This window comes from Ailuropoda melanoleuca, chromosome 2 (genome assembly GCF_002007445.2).
Source record: "Ailuropoda melanoleuca isolate Jingjing chromosome 2, ASM200744v2, whole genome shotgun sequence".
NCBI lineage: Eukaryota > Metazoa > Chordata > Mammalia > Carnivora > Ursidae > Ailuropoda > Ailuropoda melanoleuca.
Window position 1 is genome coordinate 83353271 of NC_048219.1, and position 21413 is coordinate 83374683.

The window sequence follows — 21413 nt, forward strand, 5'->3', positions numbered from 1 at the left end:
TGGTAGGTTCAGTGGCCAGAGAGAGTGATAAAATTTGAAACCCAAAGCATTGGTATTCAGTACCTTTTGCTTTTCTGCTGTATAATCTAGTTTAGAGCAAAGCAAAGATGGGTCACTTGGGGCTCCTATAGTTACCCTTTATGCCTCAGAAAATAATTTCTAATGATTGGGGCAGGGTAAATAAATAGAAGAGCAATAAAGCTCAAGGTAAATGCAATGTTTAGATCACATCAGAAGCTACCCATATGCTAACTAACATAAAACTGTGTTTGGTTGCTTTAAAAAATTCTACCATCTGGGTTGTAACAGTGACTTAACATAATAAACGTAAACATGTAATAATATACTTAATATATGCATCATGAGAAAATATGTCAATATATAAAAAAATTTTAAGCTTTTCAAGTATTATTCCAAATGCGATTTTCTGAATTTTCGAAGTGCCTTCCAAGTTTGGTCTGTTCTCACATTCATTGACAGAATAAAGCAGATGATAAAGCTTCCTAGATTTTCATGTAACATTTCAAAAAATAATAGTTTACATTTATATAGTGAATTGCAGTCTATATTTTCCCACACATAACTTATCCCCACTGATCTTCACCATGACCCTATGAGGCAGGTAGACTTTATAGAGGAGTTAACCGGCTCACCAGGATTACAGGACCTGCCCAAGCCCACACAGCCAGGAAAGGAAGTTGACATCCAAAATGATGGTGGCTTGAAGCTGGTGAGTTGCCAGGGGAGGAGAGGTTGGCTGTCCCCTCAGAGACCTTATTCCACTAAGTTGTCAGGTTGCAAGATCTGTCCTTAGCTTGCCAATGTCCCAGAATTTTGCTCTCAGAGTCAACTGAAGCACCAGCACCAAACCCAAAAAGGACCGAAGTCTCCACCAGCAGGCTGGTAAATCTGTTGTGAGAAACGTTACTGCCGCGTGAACCAGACGGAATGCAGTTGCTGGTGTACCAGCGTGCTTGCTCCTGGTGGAAAGGATCGCATGGGGAGACAAACACAATGGTGAGATTGAATGCTGGGCGTGAAGGGGTGGGTGGGGGACAGATGGTGACGGCTGGGCAAGGAGAAAAAGGACATGTATTGACACAGTGTGCCTATCGGTATTATTATCAATTCCATTATTACCAGTACTTATCATCATCATCTGTCCTGTTCTACAAGGAGTAAATCTAGTCACAAAGAGATGAATTAACTTGCCCAAAGTTGCGCAACTCATATGAGAGACAGGTTTTCAACCCAGGTCTATCTGCTTTCAAGGCTCTTGGACCTTCTCTGAGGGAGCATGGTAGGGATTATATGGCATGATGGGGATGTGGAAAAGGAGGAAGAGGAAAAAGAAGGTGGGGGAGGAGAGGGGGAAAGGAGAAGAGGTAGGATGGAGGCAAGGAGGAGAAAGAGATGGAGGGGATGGAGAAAGGAAGGAAAGGGGAAGGGGAACAGACGGGGGAAGGAGAGGGAGGGTCAGGATACAGACTCTAATTCAGGTGGATCTCAACACTTTCAAGGGCACCTCATATAATTCAAAGACAAAGTGAGAAATTGCCAGAGGCGCTACTGCTCTGCTTGGCCTGTGCTACCCTTGGGAGTAGGGCTGTTTTTCCGGGGGAAGCGGTGGGAGGAGTGGAGAGAGGGGAGAGCCAGGCAGGCATCACAGCAGCTTTCCATGTGAGATTGGGCTAATCTGCCATTTGGGGATTTGCAGACTAACCAATTACAAGCAGCGAAGTCTAGCCCCTATGACTTAGAAGTACCTATTGTATTACTAGACCACTAACTGGGATCCTGGCCTCACTGTTTATGTTCTAAATTCAACACATCATCACTTAAATTCTCTGAGCCTCAGTTTCCCCATCTGTAAAATGGAACTAAAACTACTTGCCTACTTTCCTTATAATACCTCATATTTCTTTTTTTAAATAAATCAAGTATAATTAACATCCAGTGTTATATTACTTTCAGGTGCACGATATAATGATTCAACAGTTCTATACATTTCTCAGTGCTTATCAAGATAAGTGTGCTCTTAACCTCCTTTATCTATTTCACCCATCTCCCCAACCACCTCCCCTCTGACAACCACCATTTTGTTCTCTGGATTCAGGAGTCTTTCCCTCTCTCTTTTTTTCTAAGCAGGCTCCACGGCCAACATGGAGCCCAACACAGGGCCTGAACTCACGACCCCCAGATCAGGACCTGAGGTGAGATCAAGAGTCGGTTGTTCAACTGAATGAGGCACCCAGGTGCCCCCAGGAGTCTGTTTTTTTATTTGTCTCTTTTCTTTGTTTTGTTTATTAAATTCCACATATGAATGAGATCATATGGTATTTTTCTTTCTCTGACTTATTGTACTTATCATAATACACTCTAGGCCCATCCACGTTGTTGCAAATGGCAAGATGTCATTCTTTTTTATGGCTGAATAATATCCCATTGTATTTTATATATATATATATATATATATATATATATATATATCACATATATATGTGTGTGTGTATATATATATATATATCATATCTTCTTTATCCATGCGTCTATCAGTGGACACTCAGGCTGCTTCCATATCTTGGCTGGCATAAATAATGCTGCAACAAACATAGGGACGCACATATCTTTTTGAATTAGTGTTTTCATTTTCTTTGGGTAAATACCCAGGAGTGGAATTACTGGATCATATGGTAGTTCTATTTTTAATTTTTTGAGGAACATCCATACTGTTCTCCACAGTGGCTGCACCAATTTACATTCCCACCAACAGTGCACGGATGTTCCTTTTTCTCTACATCCTCACCAACACTTGTTATGTCTTGTGTCTTTGATTTTAGCCATCCCACTAGGTGTGGGGTGATATCTCACTGTGGTTTTGATTTGCATTTCCCTGATGATTAGTGATGTTGAGCATCTTTTCATGTGCTTGTTGGCCATCTGCATGTCTTCTTTGGAAAAATGTCTATTCAGTTCCTTTGCCCATTTTTTAATTGGATTACTGGGGGTCTTTTTTTTTTTTTTTGGTGTTCACTTATGTAAGTTTTTTTTTTTTGAAGATTTTATTTATTTATTTGGCAGAGATAGAAACAGCCAGCGAGAGAGGGAACACAAGCAGGGGGAGTGGGAGAGGAAGAAGCAGGCTCATAGCAGAGGAGCCTGATGTGGGGCTCGATCCCATAACGCCGGGATCACGCCCTGAGCCAAAGGCAGACGCTTAACCGCTGTGCCACCCAGGCGCCCCCATTTATGTAAGTTTTTAAATCTATTTTGGATATTAACCCCTTATTAGATATGTCATTTACAAATATCTTCTCCCATTCAGTAGGTTGTCTTTTTGTTTTGTTGATGGTTTCCTTTGCTGTGCAGAAGCTTTTTATTTAATTTTGCTTTTGTTTCCCTTGCCAAGGGAGACATAGCTAGAAAAATGTTGCTATGGCTGAAGTCAAATAGATTACTGCCTATATTTTCTTCTAGGATTTTTATGGTTTCAGGTCTTACATTTAAGTCCTTAATCCATTTTGAGTTTATTATTGTGTATGGTGAAGAAAGTGGTCCAATAGGAAATACCATTTGTTGAAGAGACTGTCTTTTTCCCATTGCACATTCTTGCCTACTTTGTTGAAGATTAATTAACCACATAATTATGGGTTCATTTCTGGGTTTTATATTCTATTCCATTGATCTATGTGTCTGTTTTTTGTGCCAGTAATATACTGTTTTGATTACTACAGCTTTCTGGTATATCTTGAAGTCTGGGATTTTGAAACCTCTGGCTTTGTTCTTCTTTTTCAAGATTGCTTTGGCTATTTGGTTCTTCTGTAGTTCCATAGAAATTTTAGGATTTATTTGTTCTAGCTCTGTGAAAAATGTTGTTGGTATTATGATAGGGATTGCATTAAATCTGTAGATTGCTTTGAGCAGTATGGGTATTTTAACAATATTGGTTCTCCCAGTTTATGACCAGAGAATATCTCTACATGTTTGTGCCATCAAAGAAATTGATTTCTTTCAATGTTTTACAGTTTTTGGAGTACAGGTCTTTTATCCTTTGGTTTATTTGTAGGTATTTCATTATTTTTGATACAATTGTGAATAAAATTGTTTTCTTCATTTCTTTTCCTGCTACTTCATTGTTAGTGTATAGAAATACAACAGATTTCTGTATGTTCATTTTGTATACTGTGGCTTTATTGAATTCATTTATCAGTTCTAGTAGTACTGCTGGAATCTTTAGGGCTTTCTATAGGTAGTGTCATGTCATCTGCAAACAATGAAAGTTTTACTTCTTCCTGACCAATTTGGATGCCTCTTATTTCCTTTTCTTGTCTGATTACTATGTCTAGGACTTCCAGGACTGTGTTGAATAAAAGTAGTGAGAGTGCATATCCTAGTCTTGTTCCTGGCCTTAGAGAAAAACCTCTCAGTTTTTCACAATTAAGTATGATGTTAGTTGTGGGTTTTTCATATATGGCATTTATTATGTCAAGGTATGTTCCCTCTAAACCCACTTTATTGAGAGTTTTTATCATGAATGGATGTTGTATTTTGTCAAATGCTTTTTCTGCATCTATTGAAATGCTCAGGTGGTTTTTAACATTTCTCTTGTTAATGCGATGTGTCAGTTGATTGATTTGTGACTATTGAACCACTCTTGAATTCCATATCTGGAGTAAAACCCACTCAATCATGGTGGATGATTTTCTTAATGTATTGTTGGATTTGATTTGCTGATAGTTTGTTGATGATTTTTGCATCTATGTTCATCAGAGATATTGGCCTGTAGTTCTCTTTTTTGGTAGTGTCTTTTTCTGGTTTGAATACCATATATTTCTTACCAGATGCCAGGACCATGCTCAGTGTTCTTTTTACAGGCACCATCGTTTTTAATACTTAATAACGTTCTTATGATTCATAAAATAAATTATGATTATGCTTGTTTTATAAATGATTAAAATGAGGCTTAACAAGGCTAAGTATCTTGCCTGATGAGGAACTTTTGTTATACTTTTGTTACTGGGGTACTTTTGTTATAAAAAGCGGCAAGATTTAGTTGAAGAGTTTTTTGACTGAAAGAGTTTCTTAAGAAAAAATTCCTAGCCCATGGGAACACTGGAACCTCACGAGGAGTAAACATTGGTTTGATTTCATCTAGGTACTGCCTCTTCAGTTGGTGTAAAAAACCTACATTAGGGGCCAGGTTGGTTCCCTTTGAGTATTGGCTTCTTGACTGGCAGCATCAGTGAATTTGTTTAGACACTTGAATGATACCCTCTGAAGTGCTGCCCTCTCTAGAGGTGGCCTGCTGTAGCGGAGTGGGTCTGCCAGACAAGGAGAGGTTCAGGACTTGGATTTAAAGGTCTAAGAAAACTTTTGGAAATTCTTTTTTAAAGGGTGACATCAATACCCTATTACTATGTATGATTTGATGAGCAGTGATAGGGGACCTGGATCCCTTCTCCTTTTGTAATTTTATAGCCTCCACATTATGTTTTAGAGGTTTAAATATATTATCTTTTCAGGACCCTGTAGATTTTAATTACCAAAGCACCGACATCAGTTTTTACCAAAAGCAGAGTGACCTTATTTTATAGCTGAAACAAAGCCCATAGCTGGGTCCCAGCAGCACGCAGTTAATAGGTCATTCCATAAAGATTTATATATACTTTATGGACAGAGAAGAATTTCAAATAGGGTAAGTCAAACTATAGACTCACTTACCTTTAATCACTTTAGGCAAGTTAAGATTTACTTCAATTAGGGGCTGTATTCTGGCTAAATGAGGTTTGTTTTTATGAAGCCTCCAAAAAACACTACCATTAAACAATTTAGAGAACAGTAAACTCAGCAACTAATGTTAATACACCCGCAGGGGAAACAAAACAACCGCGTTTCCTTTTGTTTTAGGATGAGGGTAGCTTCGCCGCCCTGAGACTAGGGAAACAAGCAATGTTTCATAATTGTATTTATGCACCTGATGGAGGAAAATATTCCTCCAAAGTGAAAGCAAAAATCTCGGGCAGAAATAGCTGGGTGTTGGAGGGAGGTGAGGATGTGTGTGGGAGAGGGGGAGGGGCGCGCTTCCATTATCTCTTGGATTTAGCAATAGCAACATCAACCTCTCTTTCAGCTCACTTTGCTGCTGTGCAATTCTGAGGAGAAAAAAAAAAATCTGTGATTAAAATCCTCAATCTCTGCATCCCTATTTCTACACCCCCCCCCCACCCTCTTCCCTCAAAAAAAAAAATGTATATATCTGTTGCCTGTCCCTTTGCTATGATCCTTCCTTATGTGGGTTTCCTCTCTGGAATAACAGCTAAATCAGGAAAAGGTCTTGGCCACAGCTCACTGCTTCAGCAACTACCTCGAGGCCAGCTGGGGACCGACAGTCTCAGACACCGGCCAGTTGCCACAGATGCAATTGCTCTGAAAAGCAGCTTCCTGTCACCGCTAACCTCACGCAGAAAAAATGAAAATGGGAAATGCAGTGATATTTTATGCAGTTTCCTCCTGCTCGTTCTAGGAAATAGAACCGAGGCAACATATGATTGGAACGAAATGAGATTTTTCTTAGCAAATAAACATTGCACATGCAGAATCAGTACAAAACACGCTTAGAAAGTGTTCTTGAAACATTAAATGGCCATTCCTCCTCTTCCCAATAGTGAGGGCCTGGGGAAGGGGGTGGCAGGTGGTGTGTAAATTGTTGACGCTTAGAGAATGGGCCTTCTTATTCCTGTTTTTGAGAATAGCCTTCAAATATGTAGAAGCCTTACAATTTGGAATTTTGTCATGACAGATAGAAGGAGGTATCATTCAGGCGTGTTTTGGATGGGATAGAAGGAAATATGGTTGTTACGATGTGTTGAGAGCTCTTAATTAAGGTTACTGGAATTTTCTGCAAAATAGGGTATCCTTCATGTGCCGTAGGAAATCCGGAGCACCTTTCCTCTTAGGGAGGGAGATCAGGAGGGGCCTGGCCTTCAAGTGGGGAAGACCTGGAGTACAAGTAGAATGAAGCAGCAGCTTGCTACCAAATAGAACCCACAATCTTGTAGCCTGATGCAGTGAATGCACGTCCCTAATAACCTGCCTTACTCCTGGCTCGCTCTCTCCCCCAAAGCTCATGCTGTCAGTTAATAGACTCTCGCATCTGCCTGAGTGGCTGTATCCCCTCCGTGGGGGAGCTCGCTGGGGCCTGTGTGCCTCAAGGAGCAGAGAGAGGAGTTACCCCATTGTAATCTTGCCATGAAATCACAGCACTCTCTCCATCGCGGGAAGAGCAAGGGCCAGGCTCCCTACAATTCAGATGTCATGCGAACAGCAGTAACTATCACCCAGATTCATCAGACTGAGAGAGAAGCTGCTTAGCTCAGGGACTAGAAGAGCTGCGCCTCAGGAAACCATAGTGAGATGGGGAGTCAGGACGGGGCCAGACCTGTTAGGCCAGTGGGAGAGTCTCAGGCCACAGTTCGGTGGTGTTGCATGCAGGCTGTGGGCTCAGACAGCCTGGTTCCTACTCACTCATTGATCTTGGGCACATTCCTAAGCCTCTACAGTTTCAACGGCGGACTTGAGTTTCCTTATCTCCAAAATGGAAATAATTATGTTCTGACAATTACAAGAGATAACATGTACCAATAGTCTGGCAGGCGGTAAACGCTCCATAAGTGTTAGGTATTACTGTCATCAAAAGAGAAACAGATTCATGATAAATGTAGGCCAAACCATTATGCTCTCCACCTTAAACTTACATAGTGATGTGTGTCAATTATATCTCAATAAGACTGGAGAAAATGGAATAAATAAATTTAAAAAATAACACATTATTATGATTATTTTTTTTATTTTTAAAAACAAAATACAGATTTTTCAAATGGCATCTGATGTGTGACTGATGATTCTTTCGTCCCCAAGCCCAGGGTCCTGGGTGGGCAAGGAGAGGGGAACAAGTAGCTGGGCATTCTGTCTTGTGCTTCAGCTCTGCAAATGTTGATTTTGTGTTGGATTAATTTCTGTGCGGAGGACCGGCATGGAAGTGGGCTGAGTTCTCAGCTGGCCGTTTTCTCTTTATGCTCTACCCGGTCTCTACAAGTTGTCTAATGAATATTAATGCAGCAGCGTTAATAAATGTCTACCTGGGAGAACGGCAGAGTGGTAGCCTCTGACCTTTAATCCTGTCTCCCCTGTTTTCTGGGATTTTGATAGTGACAGTTATGGTTCTAACATCCATTTTTATTAAATAAGGAAAGAGACAAAATTAGGAAAATGAAAGGCTTGGGTGCACTTGGGTGTGCTGCTTTTTTAAACACGTATTAACTATTAACATTAACTTTGTTCTGGGCACTGTGCCAGCTGCGTTCCTCTCACTCTATCTTTTTAGTCACTGCAAGAATCTATCAGGAAGTAATGTTTGTGCTGAGGATCAGAGAAGTCAAGTAGCCTGCTCCAAGTTGCACAGCGGCAAGTGGCAGAGTCCTAATCCATCAACAGTGAGAACTTGCTGTTCACTCCTTGCACGTTTATGGAGTGCCTGCTCCGTGTTACCGCAGTTGGTACCGAGGCTATAACGGTCAGCCAGGCAGACTCAGTCCTGATCCTCACAGAACTTCCAGCCTTGAGAGAAAGGCTGACAAATAAAAAGGCCATTTCAAGTCCATGTCAGAAGACATAGGGTGTAGGGTGCTTGGGTGGCCCAGTCAGTTAAGTGTTTGCCTTTGGCTCAGGTCACGATCCTGGGGTCCTGGGATCCAGCCCCGCTTCGGGCTCCTTGCTCAGCGGGGACCCTACTTCTCCCTCTGCCCCTACCCCCTGCTTATGCAAGCTCTCTCTCTCTCTCTCAAATAAATAAAAAAATAAATAAAATCTTAAAAACTAAACCACAGGGTGTGGGGTGGCAAAGGCCTCTGCTAAGGCCCAGGGGCTGAAAAGAACAAGGCATGTTGGGGGAACTTCAAGGAAATTACCGAAGTGTTAAGGGTTCTATAATGAATAAAGGCACAGCTGGAGGCCTGGGGGCTCTCAGGGAAGGGGCCCACTAGAGTTAGACTGAGTTTGAGTTGATTTGACAAATTGTGTTTTCAGAGTCTGGCATTTTCCAAGGCAGTAATAATAGGCTCTCAGGATGATAATGTTCCTTTTCTCTATTAGAATTTTCCAAAAAAGGGTGGGACTCAAGGTTTCTCCAGGGTTGGTCCCTGTTCTTATGTCTCAATATAAGCGGAGGGGCAGCCCAGCCTGGGTCACAGCACATCAAATTCACTAAAGAAATGATCAAAACAAGACACAGCATATGTATACGGACTCAGGGCAAAGTCCTGTTGTCTCAGCAGGTCTTGGGGGTGGGGGGGAGTATGCAAAACCTCTCCCCTGAATAACACCCGCTGATCCCGTATACCTCACGCTTTGCGCCAGGCTGTGTTCCTGAGCTGCACAGGTGCCGACTCACTGAGTCTTTGAAATGACGCTATGAATTAGGAACAATTACGCTAATGCTCCAGATGGGGAAACGGAGGCACAGAGAGCTTAAGTAAGACACCCAGGCTCATACAACGAGTGGGTGAACCTGGGGCGGCATGGCCAGAGAGTCTGTGCTCTTATTCCCAGCCTTTACCCTCCTCCTCCCTCCAACTGTTGGAATTGTATTAGACTTGCCAAAAGCTCATGAAATCATCTATGCAAATTATGGAAGACAAGCCATAGTTCCTTTCTTTGGCAATACATGAATTAAAACCATTTATGGGCAATCTCACGGATAAATCTACCACCACCCACACCCACCCCCGGTGCTTTTGACTCATCACCTCTATACCCTCACCAAACAACCAGATGTCGTAAAGCTCGTTAATTTACCTTCAGCGGAACAGTAAGCAAAGACATCTGGCTGGAACCCTGTAGGTGGTTGTTTTTTTCACCTAAGCCTGAACCGTGGGTCCTCCCCAGAGAGCTCCAGAAAGACTGAGCCTAAGGTGGGTAGCCGTGACGTTGTAGCAGCCTTTGGTTCCCAGCATAGCCCCTTAGGGTTCATTACATGACCACGTCCTACCCTGGGAGATTCTAATTTAGTGGCTCAGGGAAGGGGCTGGGGCACACAAATTCAGAACAACATTTCATGGGTGATTATGGTATACGACTAGAATTGAGAACCACTGGAACTGGTCACTCAGATGTGGAGCATTAATCTGGTTAGCAGAGAAAGGTGAAGAATGCCTGACGTCAGTGATGATGGTGATGATGACGATAAATTAAGTTAGTTGAATGAATGAATGAATAAATGAATGAAGTGATGATTCCACAAAGCCTTGGAATGTAAGTGCCTCCAGACTACTTGTCTATTTCATTAGAAATAAATATAGTTCTTTGCCTTTGCAAGCCATGTTCTCATCAAGAGACCCTTCTCTATTATGGAAAGTTAAAACGCAGGACCTCTGCGTCCCTTACCCATAACCGACTTTAGGTCTGTGCCCTCTGGTGCATCTGCCCTCCAGGTTTTATTCAGATTGCTTCCCAGTGTTCTTTTTTTTCTATATTTATGCAGTACTTAGTTTGATGGCTTATCTTGGGGAAAGTGGTTACTCCCTAGCCCCGCTTTTGAGGCTTTCTTTATTTATGAGGAATTTCTGCTTCTCCTGTTATATCAGCCTGAGGGAACCTGATGCGCCCGAGATGCTGTGGCTGTCATGTTCCCCACTGCATACAGGAATCACTGGCAGAGAAGTTAAGGCAGGAGAGAAGTTTAGCCTAGATGCAGAGAATGACTTTGTATGAAATAGCAAAACAGACATTTGAGAATCTTCATTTTCCCCCAAATCATAAGATAGTGTCTGGTGGGGACACTGTGGGTATTTTGCTAAAAAATGAGAGACAACACTAAAGACCTCTTCAAGTTCCTTGCTGTTAGGTTATTATCATGACTAACATTGTTACTGTGGAAATGATACCATTACTTTTTTTCCTGTTGGGTGCTGATTCTATCTTCAAATCTTGATGAATCTTTCTGTGCAGTGTGTGTAATTCTTGAGCAGTATTCTCATCTACTGGTACATTAATTCCTCCCCCTACCTTCCTCTTTTCCTTCCTTCCTTCCCTGCATTTATGTTTCTAGGAAGTACAAAGATTTGAAGAAAAAGCTTACCACCAACATGAAAACAAGAACAAAAAACATCTTACCTTTAACATATCTGGCTCAACTGCAAATATAAACTATAATTTTATTGCTATGTCCTGATTTTATCCATGCCATTTAAAACTAACAATAATTTTGCAAAATATCAGAAAAGCATAGTGCATCCATTCTTTCAGCTTACATGATAGGGAAGAAGACTCCTACAGCATCGTGATAGCAGGACCTCTGTGATTTTAGCATTTCTCCATGAAGGGAGAGGTGTCTATATAACATGATGGTAACCAAATCATGCTGTAAGTGGAGTGGTATACCAGTTGCCCTTAAAGGAGAAGAGCCCACTTCACTGTTTTGCTTGCTCTGCCCCTGAATGCAGAGGGCTGCAGTTGAAGAAGTAATATGGTCTGAAGTGAGATTATCCGATAATGGCTTGTAATAAACAGCAGACTCCGTGTGTGAAATTTAATGCAGTACTTGCCCTCAAATAAATAAAGTGTTCACTTTAAAAATCAGACACAAAAAGGGTTTTGTCTTTTCAAAACACATCTTTGCCATCATTTAAGTGGCAATGCTAGAGTCACACAGCTCATTGTGGCTTTATTACAACCGGGAAAATTCCAGCGTGCAGACGCCCAGGTGGATTCCCCGTAGGGCTCTGAAGTGTTTCTCGGCTGTTGGAGCAGTCCGGTGGTGGATTACAGGCTCAGACTTTACTTTGTCTGTTAGAATGTTAGCCTGAAATTGCACAACACGTTTGGAACTTTAAAATTAAATCTCATTTGCCTTTTAGAATGGCTGTAAAGTAAATACAAAACCTTAAAATTCATAATTGGAAATCTGTAAGTCCTTTAAACCTTTTTCATGCTTGAAGCTACTAAATTGCCTTTGCAATAATAGCTTCTTATTTTCAGCATTTAAAAGTAACTTCAGTTTGGTCGTATAATATATATACCCCTCCCAACTTCAGTCAATGCAAAATCATTGTTCTCTGAAGGCTAGACACACACTGTAAACTGAAACATTAGTTGAAGGTAATTAATGGCAACTAGGAAAAGGAAAGGAGTGATGTGCCATGAAACCTATAACTCCCTGTAAGAATTCACAGTCAGCATATTGGATTTACTTGCTTTTAATACCAGCTGTGCACGAAGGAAAGCCATGACTGCTTTACTGCTTTAGTAGTTAGGCATATAGGTGTGTTTGAAAACCATCATGTACAGAAAAGTGAGAAAATCTGCCATAAAAATATAAATAATCTTAACGGACTATTATGTGGAAAATGATCATTTAGAATATATACACATTTTTCTGGTATTGTTAAAGTGTCATTTTCCCCCAGATTATTGAATCATTCCCTGAGCACCAATAGTTAAAAGCAGAATACTTTTTGATAGACATTATTTAAAATTGATTTGCATACTCTTAGTATATTGAATATAATTTAACTTTTTAAAAAAAGATTTTATTCATTTGAGACAGAGAGATACAGAGAGAGAGAGAGAGAGAGAAAGCAGGAGCAGTGGGGAGAGGCAGAGGGAGAGGGAGAAACAGACTCCCTGCTGAGCAGGGAGCCAGACATGGGGCTTAATCCCAGGACCTGGAGATCATGACCTGAGCTGAAGTCAGACACTTAACCATCTGAACCACCCAGGCACCCCAATTTAACTTTATTTTTAAAGATTTATGTATTTATTTATTTGAGAGAGAGTGAAAGGGAGAGAGATCACATAGGGAGGAGGGAGAAGCAGACTCCCCACTAAGCAGGGAGCTCGATGTGGGGCTCGATCCCAGGACTCTGAGATTATGACCTGAGCCGAAGGCAGACGTTTAACCAATTGAGCCACCCAGGCGCCCCTAACTTCTTTTTTTAAAAGTAGGCTCCATGCCCAGCATGGAGCCCAGTACAGGACTTGAATCCAGGACCCCAAGATCAAGACCTGAGCTGAGATCAAGAGTTGGGTGCCTAACTGACTGAGCCACCCAGGCACCCTGAATATAACAACTTTTTAATGAGCCAGTTTAAATGTCTAAATTGAGGGGCTGAATGTTAAGTGGTATAATCAGAAACAAGGAAATAATATCTTCTCCCCCACTCTTCTTTTTCAGTTCCATGCATCAGGTTTTCTAGGGCAGGTGTACGGATGCTATCTTTCATTTCTCCCCTGCTATCCAATCAACCATACTACATGAACGCTTCTTGAAATGCCTGCTCTTATTCCTCACCAACACCACTATTTAGTTCAGGCCATTAATATCTCTTGCCTAGATGGTAGAAAGAGTTTTCTAAATGGTCTCCCTGACTTTATGTGTCTGACCACCCTGAAGTCCACTCTTCATTTGATAGCCAGAGTGATCCATCTAAAAATGCACATCTGATCTAATCATTCCCCTGCTTAAAACCCTGTAATGGCTTCCTATTGCTCTCAGAATAAAACCCAACTCCTTAATGTGGCCTCCTTAGAGGCCCTTCATGATACGATCTCCATTACCTCTGTTTTTTGTCTGCTTGATGTAACTGTGTCTGATAGATCATTAAAATCTCCCACTCAGACAGTGGGCTTGTCAATTTCTCTTTGAAATTCTGGTGGTTTTGCTTTCTGTAATTGAAAGCTATGTTATTAGGTACATTCAACTTCTTGGTAGTGACCCTCTTTATTTCACTTGGTTTAAAAGACTTTTTTGTCTGATATTAATAATGTTTTATCAGCTTTCTTTTTGATAGCATTTTGATAATTTATCTTTTTTATCCTTTTATGTCCAGTATTTCTGTGGTTTAGTTTGTGTGTCATTTGCTAGCATTATATACCTGAATGTTATTTTATTTCATTTTTTAAAAAGATTGTATTTATTTATTTGACAGAGAGACAAAGAGAGCACAGGCAGGCAGAGCAGCAGGCAGGGGGAGAGGGAGAAGCAGGCTCTCCACTGAGCAGGGAGCCCTACACGGGGGCTCCACCCAGGACCCTGGGATCATGACCTGAGCCGAAGGCAACAGCCTAACCAACTGAGCCATCCAGGTGCCCTCTGAATGTTATTTTAAACGAACCTGATAATCTGTCTTTTAATAAGTAATTTAAATCGGTTTACTTACTGTACTTGCTGATATATTTGTGCTTAATTTTACTATACCATTTTGTGTGTGTGCTTTTTTTTCCTCCCTCCTTCTCTGGCTTCTATTCAATGATCAGTTTTCTACATCGAATTTCCTCAACCCTTGGCCATGCTTTTCTCTCTGCAGGTTTAGAAGCTCTAGATCAGCTTTTTATTAATATACAATATCCTATAGACACAGCATTCAGACAAAGTCATTATTTCTATACATCTCCCAAGGGACTTAGCATGCTTTAGTCATCCATTGTACATTTCCTTCTTCTTGTCATTTTTTTAAACACTAAAGTAGTTATTTTTAACTTTACATCATGTTTTTTAATTCCCTCCCTCACCAGTGTCTTGTATCCTGTCCTTTTCCTCTGGGCTTATTTTTCTTATTGGGAAAGGATGCTCTTCAGTAGTTCTTTTGGTGCAGGGCTGTGGGTGGTAAATGCTGTCAGTCTTTTAGATTGAAAATGTCTTTGTCTTGACCTCTTCCTTAAACGGAAATCAAATTCTTGCTTGCTAGTGTTCCATTCAACTTTTAAGATATTCAACTGTCCTTTTGTTTCTGTTGTTGCTTTTGAGAACTCTAGTTATAGTCTCTTTGTAGATAACCAGTGTTTTTCCTTTGGTAACTTGTAGATAACCAATGTTTTCCCCTTGGTAACTTGAGAGATTTTATCTTCACCCTTATAGCCCTGTAGTTTCTCTATAATGCCACAAAAGTAAAAGTTTACTTTTATTTGTCTTGCTTGCTACTCAAAGTGTTCTGACGTTTTGATTAGAAAAGTTTCAGTCATTTCTTCCTTTTTTTAAAGTAGAGTGTCTCCATGCTGCCCTTCAGTTTTTCCTTCTGGAATTCCTATTAGACATATGTTGGAGCCACTCCAAAGAATCCCCATGAATCTTAACTTTTTGCTCCCATTTTACAATCTCTTTATTTTTCTATACTGTGTTCTGGGTGAATTATTCAGTACATCCCTTTAATTCATTATTTTTCTCTTCCACATTGGCCAGCTCCAGACTTAATGCCATCTATTGATTTTCTTGTTTCAGTGACCGTATTTTTATTTTTAAGATTTCTTTTACTTCTTTTTCACATTATCTATTATTTACTCAGCTTGTATTTGTTCCCTAATTTCCTGTCCATTTAAAATGCCCCTAATTTCTTGTCACTTATCACTTTGAGAATGCAAAAATATTAATTTAAAAATCTCTGTCAGTTCCATAGAGTTAATTTTATCTGGAGTAAATTCATGTTCTGAGTGTTCATTCTGTTGGTCATTGTTCTTAGTACTCGATATCAATATGTGTTTGGAACTTGGTGGTCAGGCTCATTTTGAGTGGAAAGTTTTCACTGCTGTTTTCTTTCTTTTTTTTTTTTAAAGATTTTATTTATTTATTTGACAGAGAGAGAGAGCCAGTGAGAGAGGGAATACAAGCAGGGGCAGTGGGAGAGGAAGGAGCAGGCTCCCAGCGGAGGAGCCCAATGTGGGGCTCGATCCCAGAGTGCCAGGATCACGCCCTGAGCCGAAGGCAGACGCTCAACAACTGAGCCACCCAGGCGCCCCTCACTGCTGTTTTCTGTTTTGTTTTAGTTTAGTGTTGGTTTTCTGTGTGTGTGTGTGTGTGTGTGTGTGTGTGTGTTTTCCCCTCTCACACACGCGGTGCTCACCCCTCCATGTTCAGGAATTTTTGTCTCCACCTGCCTCCCTGGATCTCCATTCTAGAATCGGGTCTCATGTTGGCATTTTGAGGCTTCAACCCCACAGTAATATCGGGGATACTGCAGAACCAGTCACTTGGCCAGCTGCTTGGCTTGGTTCTTGATTTCAAGGCTGTGTCTTCGTCCTTCTGCTTCCCTAGGCAGTGGGTTGGCAGCAGTTTACTTTCAGCCTCCTTTAGTGAGTTCCTGACTTCAAGAACAAAGCTTGGTTCCCATCCTCCATCTTATTTGGAGCATCTTTAGTTTCTGTCACCTTGCAGGAAACAAAAATCTTGGCTTTCAAACCTGAGACCCCAGTAGGCCTGTGGCTTCAGACTGCTTCAGGCTTTTTATTCTATTTCTGATCTATGAAAAGGGTTATTTGTTTTTGAGCCTGGTTGTGTCTTTTTGGTTTTTTCTTTCTATATATTAATTATCATTACTATTTGTGTAGAGTAAAGGGAATGGATCAAAGCATGACCTTACTGTACCAACCACTTGAGCAGAAATCCTTCTATGTTTACCTCTTTGGCTTTGTCTCTCACCATCCCTCCCTCTACAATCTATGTTCTAGCCATAATGAATTACTTTAGAGGATCAATAAGTTGCATGCTCTTTCTCCCCATCCCACCCCTGAGTTTTGGATGAAACAAGACATAGAAGACAGTCAAGTGGAGAGTTTTTAAAATGCCAGCTTTATTACAGATAAGCTAATAAAGAACAAGGTTCTGGATCTGTAACCCAAAAGGGCTTGCTGACATTCTGTGCCAGTTCCTAATCCCCACAGAATTTAGCCTCAGAACAGCCTACCAAAGGGAAAGTTGGGTCTTCAAACAGACTTGTTTACCCAAGATCATCGTCTGCTTTGCCCTGGGGCAGAAAGGGAACAAGAGGATTAATCCTCACTAATTGGGGCCTTTTAATAGATTAGCTCCATCCAGTCAAGAACTATGAGCCAATGAATGTAATGGTACTCACCAATCAAGAAACTCAGTTCTGAGTGTGAAGGATAGCGGTATAAGGAGCCAAAAGTCATATTCTAAGGGAACACCCTCCTACCCACCCCCTGGAAAAATGGGACCAGGGGAGAGGAGGTGCCCCTAATACACGCCATGTTCTTTCTCCTTCTTCCAAGCCTTTTCTTTCACCTGCCAACGCCTTCTCATCCTGATGCCTATAATAAAAACCGTAGTTAATATTTACTGAATCCCCACTATGAGGAAGTACAACCCTATAAGGTATGTATTTTTATTTTAATCTTATGGATGAAGAAACGAAGCATAAGGAAGGATCTCAATGTTTCCAAGGTCACACAGGCAAATGGCAGAGGCAGGATTAGGCCTAAGATTCTCTTAGTTCCAGAGCTTATATACTTTTCATTATATGCAGCTGCCTCCATATCGTATTCACCTTTGGATATTTAGAACATGGCATAGCATCAGGAGAGAGTGGATGCTCAATAATATTTAATGAGTGAACATATAAATCAATGGCACATAGTCTCAAAGTTAACTGCCTTGAATGGATTAAAAACAACTTTAATATGGGGATTTATAAAGAATGCTTAACTTCCTTTAGCATCGGACTGCTTTTTGTAAAGGTGGATGTGAGCATCCATTGGAAGGTTTCCGTAGGGGCTGCTAAGCTCAGCTGTCACTCGCGTTCTGCTCTTTCAATTATAGGTCTTCTCCTCCAGCTGCTCAAGAAGACAGTTGTTCTCTCTTGGTTCTATCCCACTTTTGTCCCTGGCCCAAGCCTGTCGGCCACCTGAAAGAGTGGTCCTTTACATTGGTAAGACTACTGATGCTTCTTCGCATACTACCGGCAGCCCCAGCACCTCCACGCAGACATGCTGTGCATCAGTCAAGACTCTCTGCACTGCAAGAGGCAAAAACTCACTCTGATGAAGAAAAAAATGTATAGGCTTGTGTAACGGAGAAGGTCAAAGGATGAACTAGCCTTGGATATGGCTGGACTCAGAGCAGAAGTAATTTATATGAGCTCAATGAAGCTTAAGCTTCTGGGTTCCTCCTTGCTTGGCCCTGTCTTGGGCTCCGGGAGGCCCCAGCAATGTGTTTACATAGGAATAGGTTTTTCTAAAATTTGAAAATTTCACTTTCCCCTTTAGACAGTACCGGAGCTGTTTATTGGAAGAGTAAGCAGGGGAAGGGTTCTGGATAAGCGGCAGGAAAAAGCAGCAAGGAGCTGCTGTGCATACTCTGCTCCCTAGGCTGGAGCACCATTCTTCTCTCCTCCTGGTTAAATTAAAGGTTCCACTTCAGGTGGCAACTGATTCAGGAACCTTCCCCAACACACTCCCAATCACTCTCCCCTCACTCTGGTGTCCTTTCAGTATTCCCATGAACCCCTGGGGCTTTATTCTAACATAGCCCCCACGCCCACCGCCATTTGTAATTGTCAGTGTTCAGCCATCTCTCTGCACCAGACTGTGAGCTGGTTGAAATAGAGATTCTGACTTATTTTTCCAAATTTCTAGCACCTTGTAGGGTATGTTGCATAGAAGTTCTTCAACAAATGTGTCTTTTATGAGCAAATGAACCTCAAAGACTTGGGCTCAGTGAGACACCTGAAGCTTTTATGGCTTTGCTGATTTTCATAGACCCAACTTGAGAGTTTCATAACATTGAACTTCAGTTTATCCCTGCCCTCTGAGGAAGAAAGGTTCAAAGAATAATGCGAAAACAGAAAGAACAGGGTCAAAGCCTGGCTCTCTATGCTTTATTGGTCAAATCTGGTAATTTCTCCTCTAACATCTTTCTTGGATATTTGGGAACCAGTTGAAACTAAGAAGGAGCAGATTATGTAAGTAAAACAAAAGCTTTTTTTTTTCCCATATCAGGTGTATACATATTTTTTCTCTAGCATATAACTTCAATTTTACTGAAAACGCAGCTAGATTGTATGTGTGTGTAATATGTGTTAAAATTATTTTGATAAAGGAAAAGTTAACATAAGATTGAACAAATACAAATAACTTTTACATTGTATTATGTAAGTGGATCTCAGTAATAGTCCTATAAATCCAAATAGGTAGGGGTAAATTTCGTTTTGTTAGTAACTTAATAAGTCATATTTACTGAAATATCAATTAATGTATTTGTATTTATAAAAGGGAAATCACCATTTTATCTGCCACTTTGGAATCTTGTATGCCTTTGATCAAAGCATAACTATTCTTCGAAAATGAGATAATCTCTTTGCACTCTCTAGAATGAGATCCTTCCCTGTTTTATGTACTCTCTCCTTTCTGTTGATTGCCCCCAGATATGTTTTCACCTTGATACAACTGAGTCCATCTATTTGAAATCTGACCTCAACTTTTTCGAGTACCAGTTTAACATTATTTATTTATTTAATAATAAAAGGAACACAGAGCACATGGGGAAAATCAAATGTAATACCAACATCTTAACACAACAGCTATATTTCTTTTTCAAATCTTCCCCTTTAATCCTTTCATATGCATATTTTTATATACTTATAATCACATTTATGAATACATTTGCAACTTGCTTTAAAGAAACCCAGCAAAACTGTGCTGATTCTTTTACAACTTATTTGAAAGGGACCTAGTCTCTAGAAGAGCACACACACTAAATACATATATACTAAATATATATGTAATTTTTATTACATATATATGTATTTTACAAATATATATGTAATTTTTTACATGCTTTTTTAAAAAAGATTTTATTTATTTATTTATTTGAGAGAGAGAGAGAGAGCGATTATTGAGAGATCAGAGGCAGAGGGAGAAGCAGGCTCCCCATTGAACAGAGAGCCCGATGCGGGACTGGATCCCAGGACTCTGGGATCATGACCTGAGCCGAAGGCAGACTCTTAACGGACTGAGCCACCCAGGCGCCCCTACACGCTATTTTTTGATGCTTGTGTAGGATTATAATAAAATAACTGATAGCATCAATGGCTTTAGAATTGCAGACTGCATTTAAGGATCTACGATAACCCCAAATTTAAATAATGATGTTTTTACTCTCGTGAAGGAAAAATAAATTTTGCAGAAAGGCAAGGGCAAGAAAGAAGGGGCACATATAAGCCTTTTCCAGAAGCTATGAAGTTGAGCCAGCCAAAGCCACACTAGGGTGTGGCAGGTTTCCTCTGATCTCTCTGTGGTTAATGATTTGATGTCAACTTAGATATTTACTTTTCAAGACTCACGTAACTTGCTATGTCATTCACAGCTCAATATTTATTTTCCCTCATCTTTTCATGGGAAATAATGACCTCATCAGTAGGAAACCTATGTTTCTTCTCCTTTGGCTTCTGGAGAGGTTCAGCGTTAGAAACTTATTCATAAAATTGGCACACTTTATAGAGACACTTATAGAAGGCAGGGCCTTTCTTACACTTACTCTTACCCAAGTGTCCAACACAAACCTCACTTTGGATTCAGCACACTTTACTGCCAGCATGACTAGGTGAACTCCTGGGAGAGGGCCCTCCCTTGACATTTTTATCTGATTTGGTGAAGCATGGTCAATGACAATGACTTCTTTTGTCATATGGTAGACAGTATGCACAGCTTCTGAAAACAGTGCAGACTGGAATGTACTTTGAGTTGTGCCAATGAGCACGAGGATTTTTTTTTTGCTTGATTTTTGAGCTAAGATGGTCTTTTTCTCTCCTGCCATTTAAGGGCCTCCTCTCCGAACCCCAGCCATCGGAAAGGACGCAGAGAGAAAATGGCAACTTATCTTAATATTAGAATAAAACTTAATGTGAAGTAAGCTGCAAGCGACAATACATTTATAAAACGTTTTTTCGCACTGAATCACAACAGGGTTCTTCTCAATATTACAGATGAAGGAATCGACTAGATTGTTTCTAAGCCTGAATTTAAACAATATTGCCTTTTTGTGTTTTAGCACCTCCTCGATCATACTTTTTTTATGGGAGTGGTGGTGGTAAGCAATGAGATGACTGGAAAACGTATTGCAGAAATTGAAACATGAGGAGGCTGCTTTCATATGGTTGATGTGACCCGTTTCTCAGAAAGTAAACGTAATGGAAAGGGCAAGCTCGCCATATTTCACACAGAGCCTGGCACATGGTCGGTGCTACGTACTGATGATGGAGTTTCGGGTGCCCAGCAACGTGCACATGGGCTACATGGAATAAGTTTGAGATCCCGCCTGTGGGCCCTAGGGGCCGACGGTCTATCCCAGAAGACAAGACTCCCACGGAGCAAGATTAAACGCCAGAGCCCGTTAATTCCGCTAAGCCCTAACTGCGGCGAAACCTTCGCGACTGGAGCCCTCCTCCCGCTCTCCAAGGCCGGGTCAATGCCACCAACTGGCGATGGGAAGGAGCCTGGCAGCGGCGAACTTCGCAGCCGAGCGAAAGGAGCCACCCGCGCCCACCGCGCGCCCAGGCGGCGGCAGCAGCAGGCTTCCGGGGGGCGCGCGGGCGGCGGGCAGGCGCTGGAGCCCGCAGCGGCGAGGCCGGAGC